The 6,000-nt window shown below is 45.1% G+C and overlaps 1 pseudogene; it reads right to left on the bottom strand.

Annotated features, from left to right (window-relative positions):
- On the bottom strand, positions 973–3,369 carry LOC8081185 (annotated as a pseudogene).

A 6,000-nucleotide genomic window follows, 5' to 3' on the forward strand; every position in this document is an offset into this window, starting at 1 on the left:
AATGCATATTCTTTTTATGGTCTCTTTTTTTATTGAACTTAACGGTATGACATCAAAATAAAATTTTCTTTCTTCTATGGTCTTTCGTCCGTTTTTAACACGTCGGTGTCTGCGTCCCCTATGAAAAGGTAGGAACTAGGGGGATTTGAGCCAACTTTGTCCATGGCCAATTGCTGATAGAGGTACTGATAGACACTTTGAGCCATGTCCTCTCTGATCTGCTCAAGGATTGTATTTCTGCCGTCTGATCAGTGCAGCTAGAGAATCCTCGTGCCTCTCTGCTCGGCGTTGCTGAGCCTCAAACCTCTTGGTCTGCTCCCTCTGCATCTGAACCATTTTGGCGCTGCAACTCAAGGAAGGTTTCTATCACACGTAGAGCAATGGAAGCAGCTACTACTATTGTGTGGTAGGCACATGTGATGTGACGAGGACACGCCTACGATGGCATAAATTTCCCGATCTTCACGATGACAGCGAAACAATCAGAGTAGGTATGAGTTGAATTTGTATGGATAGATAGCTGAAACAATTTATGAACTCAGCGCCAGCCTCAACATTGTCTTTAACACCTGACTGAACCAAACTCACGGCAAGCACAAATTGTACCTCCAAAGCCTGAATATTTTATTTATTGAATATGTATATATATAGGTGAAACTCTCAGCAACAACTTGTTCAAACTCACGCAATTGTCAGATAAGAAATAGTAACCCTATCTGAACCCACCGTAGCAAACAACTTTGGACTATCAGAATGTGACAGAAATAAAAAACAGTGGCCGAACACTAGTTGCTCACAAGAAAATGAAATATTTATGCCGTGTCTGAGTGTCTGACTGAGTCTAAGTGCATGGATTATTGCATCATCGCATTAAGCCAATTATCGCTGCAGGAAAACAAAGGGAAATGGGCACAAAGCCAATTATTATAGAATTTTAGCTCAAACAATGATGATAAATAACAAAGGGAAAAGTGCACACCCAAACACAGAAAAATCAAATGCAGAGTCTCTTAGTGCCCGGGAGAAGGAAATAAATCGACAAATTGAACCGATCACTCATATTTGACGACAATCTGAAACTGTTTATTGACGTCGCACATGAGGTTCTCCTTCTTCAGCTCCTCCACTGCATGGGCTATCACTGTGTTGTTCTTGTCACCCCAGAGTTGTACCTCTTTGATGCTGGCGAGGTGCTCGATCCTCTTGTCCACGTTGTCAGTCATGTTAACGAGCGTCTGGAGATTTTCCATGGATCCTTTCTCAAACCGAATAATATGAGGACACTTAGAGGGAGATGACAGTCTGAGGTTGGCGAGCGCTGGGAACTTGTGCTTAGTGCGTGCAACCAGCTCAGGGCCATCGTAGCACTAGCACCGTCGATGAATGGTGATGGTCTTGAGGCTGGGACACTTGCACAGGCCGTCGAACAGCTTGTACCCATCGAGTCTTGCCAACGATATGTTAATCTGAACAAGGTATGCGAGTTTGCCGATCCAGGGAGGCAAGTGGTTGATGCCACCGGCGATCATCAGGTAGCGGAGGAACCTTGGCGACGGGTCCAATGCGTCAAGAAATAAGCTGAGTATGTAGCCAAAGCCCATCTCTCCGATGATGAGACGCCGGAGGGAGTGTGAATTGCTCAGGGACTGCGCAAACTGAGGGAGAACCTCCGTGTCAAAGACGATGTCCTCAACATAGACAACCAGCTCCGGCCTGAAGGTGTTCTAGCTCACCCACATCTTCTGCAACCTCGGTGTCGTTACCGAGGACGGAGAAACCCACCTCACGCAGCTTGGTCATGTTCCTGAGACCCCGGGGCAGCCTCCACATACGGTTGGCATCACTGCTGTGGCTTGTCTGCAGGCACTCAAGTTGATAAAGCTTCTTCACGGTTTCCGGCAGGTGGCAACCGCCTGATGTGGTGTCACGTACATCCAACGCCTGCAGATGCTCTAGCTTCTCGATCTGAGGTGGAACCTCGCTGATATCAGTAACCCTGAAGCTCAAGAACCTGAGAAGGTACAGCCTGCAGATACATTGCAGGTGATCCTTAGTTAGACCCACACAGCCTTCGAGGTCAAGCACCTTCATCAGGGTGAAATTAACCAGGTGATCCAGCAGCTTCTGCTGCCCTTTCTGATGGAAGATGCTCAGTGATCGGCCATGCTGCACATTCATCCCCTCGATGCCATTGTCATGTCGTCGTCGTCGTCCCGCCATATTTACACTACTCTGCCTTCTGCTGTCGTCCCCCTGGATGAAGAGGCGACGAATCCTGTCATACGACATCCCAGCATACTGCCCTCCTATCAGGCTGACAAAGTTGCACACTTGCACTCCAGGGCCTTGGACGCCATGACCTCAAGAAGTATGTCATGCACACGACACCTCTCCAATTTCTAGTAGTAGCCAAAACTGACTTGGATTTGAATCGTGTTCCTACTCACCAGCTCATCTAAGTAGGATTCTGAAACCTCCATCGGGGTGAAGCCCCGCTTCTCCATAACCAGCCCTTCAGCAATCCATCTGCACAAGAGCCGATACTTTTCAACCTCATAATCCTCTGGGAAGATGCTAAGGTACATCATGCAACTCTTGAGCTCCTGCGGTAGATGATTGTAGCTGAGCGTGACTATCTGCCTCATCCCTTCCATGGTAGAGTGGCTCTCCATCAGAGAACCAATAGACCTGTAGACGGATTCCCACTTGTCTTCGCTTCCCGATGATGTATAGGCAGCCAAGGCGCTAGCAATGCTAACGATAGCCAATGGCAGGCCACCACATCTTTTCAAAATCTTGACCATCACGTCTTCAAGCTCCTTTGGGCAACCCTTGTTGTTGCCAAATGTTCTGCTGACGAACAAACTCTTGGAAGCACATGATCGAGGGCTTCCATTTGATGGATGTGATCATGTCCACCTATAGAAGGACTGCCTGCTTTGGCTACATTCTCTATCCTAGTGGTTACGATGATTCCGCTACCACAATTGTTATCTGGAAACATAGATCGGATTGCCTCCCATGCTCGTATGGTCCATACATCATCAATGACAATGAGGTACCTGCAGTGGTATATACCACTATATATCAGTTTTGTCGTACACCTGAAATGGAATAACAAGTTAACAACTGAGCTTTGCTTCATGTGTACAAACTTAGAAATTGTCTACTAATCCGTGCTCTCATATGTGCTAGCATCTATATCATTAGTTACTGTTTACAGTATACTACAATTAACTAATAAAGATTATTTACAATTAGATTATTTACATTGAATTGTATGTTATTTTACCTTGTTCATTTTCTAGCAGAATAGACATAATATATATTTCCAGTATTTAAAATATATGGCTAAGTCTTTTAGCTGTTGTCCTCCGCAACATATCCGGAGATAGCTGCAGCTAAGAGATTTAGCTGTTTTTACCAAAAAAAAAAAGGGGGGGGGGGGGGGGGGGGGGGGACATGGAAATAATGGATCCATGGCCATCAGACCATCAAACGTAGTAAAATAATGAATCCATGGCCATCAGACCATCAAACGTAGTAAAATAATGAATCCATGACCATCAGACATCAGTAAAACTAAACATAGATTGAACAAGCATAGATTTTTAATGGATTGCAGTGGATTTGAAACTTGCCGGGATCGCTCTGCCATAGTGTCTGCACTTGGAACTCGTGGTGCTTGGGGAAGAACCGAAGGAGAGAACTAGAGTGGGGATTTTAGTGTCTGCAACTTGGAGTTCTTACTTCTTAGCTGCGCGTCTCCGTCGCCGATCATAGCCGCGTCCACCACTGCTCGCCGCCTCCGTCGCCGCCAAAGCTTCGCAGCCATCTCCCCCTTACGGGCTCCGGTCTGCTCGTTGACGCTTGCTGCCTCCACCTTGGGGGAGAGGACGATGGTGCCGCGCCGCCGCATTCAATCAGGCACCGCGTCTCCGTTTCCATTCCGGGGCCGCGCCGCTGTCTTCAGTACGGCACCCCGCCGCCGCCGCCACCGATTTTAGGAGAGAGACGAGTGAGAGAGAATAGAAAGAAGAGGGTTGAAGCTAGAGTGGGCTGCCATTTCGTGCCTTCATGGGCTACCGATCCGTGGGCCAAGGTCCTTTTCTTGGCCATTTGCTTTGCTTTTAGCTGCCGCTAAACAGGCCATCAATTAGGGCCTGGTACAGCTCACAACAGCTTCATGAGCGGTTGTGAGCTGTTTTTTTTACCAAACACTTATTTCCAAAACAGCTTCATGGGTGAAGCTATTTTTCTCCTCCTCTCACAAATACATAAGTTGGATGAAGCTGGAAAAAAGTAGCTTATTGCAGCTTCTCCCTCATTTCTCTCTCTCAACTATGTATGAAGTAGTTGGTGAAGCTATTTTGCCAACACTTTTTCCAAAACAGCTCAGCTTCATCTAGAAAGTCACTCATGAAGCTATTTTCTAAAAAAACAGCTTTACTAGTGAAGTTGAGCTGTGCTAAACAAACCCTTAGCAGCTATAACCGGAGATTTAAAACCTCTATTATTTTGTAGTCTCTATCTAATTATATAACACATCCACAACGAGGATCCTAGAATCGCGCCAAACGGCGATACGATTAACATAACCGACCGCAGAACACTACCTCCCAAAATTCCAGCGGAAAACCGCATCCTCGAAACCCCCAAATAGCCCTTGCACCTAGAAATCTTTCCCTGTCCCCGTTAAAACTTAATATAAGTGTCAGGTCAATAAACTGTGTGTCCCCGTAGCAACGCACAGACATTTTTGCTAGTAACAAACTTATGAATCACTATTTACATATTTTCTCATCTATATATAGACTCTAGACTCCTAGGTTATCCTCATGGATCATGGTTCATGCAATGACATAAATAGTGGTTTTTGCTTGCACTTGCACCGCAACACTGAACATATCGAATTTGTTATCTCACAGATTCATATGTTTAGTAGAATTGTTTTATAAAAGTAGAGTGCTCAAAATTAAATTATTAATATAGACACGACATAAGACTTGTTTGGTAATAGGTTCTAAACTGCTCATGGTCAAAAATAAGCCGAGACTAAAAGCCAAACAATATGCTTTTTGTAGCTTTTATTTGTCACGTTTCTCTCCCGCAACACCCATTTTTTACCAAAATGCAGAACTAGGTCAGGCCAGCTTATTTTGATCATCGTTTTTGCTTCCTTTTTATAGCTTTTCTAGGAAGTGCCTTTTTTACCACTCTATCTAACATTGTCATAATGTAATCATACTCCCTCTACAAGACCGTGTACGAGGCGTGCAAGCCGTGCGATCGAACAGAGCCTCTGATTTTTAGAGGCCACTAGTCCGTCGTGATTTCAATGCTCAATAGCTAAGTCTGCTTGTGATAGGTCCGTAACGAGCGTATACATTAGTTCGCTTATTAGTGTGTTGCTTCTCTGTTCCACAGTTCATCGACCTATGCACACGTCTCCATCCATTTGACTTTATGAAGGCCCACTTAGATATATGCACTATATTTAAATACATAGTAAAAACAATATACTTTTAAAAAGCCAAAATGTCTTACATTACGCTATATAATATTTTTTAAGAAAAATGGTATATTTAACATGTATATTTCACACTTCTCTTTTTTAATAAGGCCTATTTTAGAGTTTAGAATAGGGTCTGTCGGCACGTCCCTGTTCCTCTATCCTATAATAAATAAGTTTCTAAAAATTTTTAGATAGATTAAGGATGTTAGAAAAAGACCTATTACACTCATCTCCTTTCCTTTTCCAAAATATATCTCTTGAATTTGGCAGTGATCATTTGCGACTGCTTCATCCACTCCCGGACGAAGGGGTCCACGCCGTCGGCGGCGGCGTCGGACTGCATGTGGAGGACGACGGCGTTCATGGTACGGTGGCCACGTGTCGTCCCGCAGCTCGGCGACCTCGCCACCGACGCCGCTGAGTTGCCGGTACGGTACTCCTCGGCCAACAGCTGGCAACCATTGGGTACCAGGCTCTCCATGCTC

The sequence above is a fragment of the Sorghum bicolor genome, chromosome 2 (assembly GCF_000003195.3).
Source record: "Sorghum bicolor cultivar BTx623 chromosome 2, Sorghum_bicolor_NCBIv3, whole genome shotgun sequence".
Taxonomy (NCBI): Eukaryota; Viridiplantae; Streptophyta; class Magnoliopsida; order Poales; family Poaceae; genus Sorghum; species Sorghum bicolor.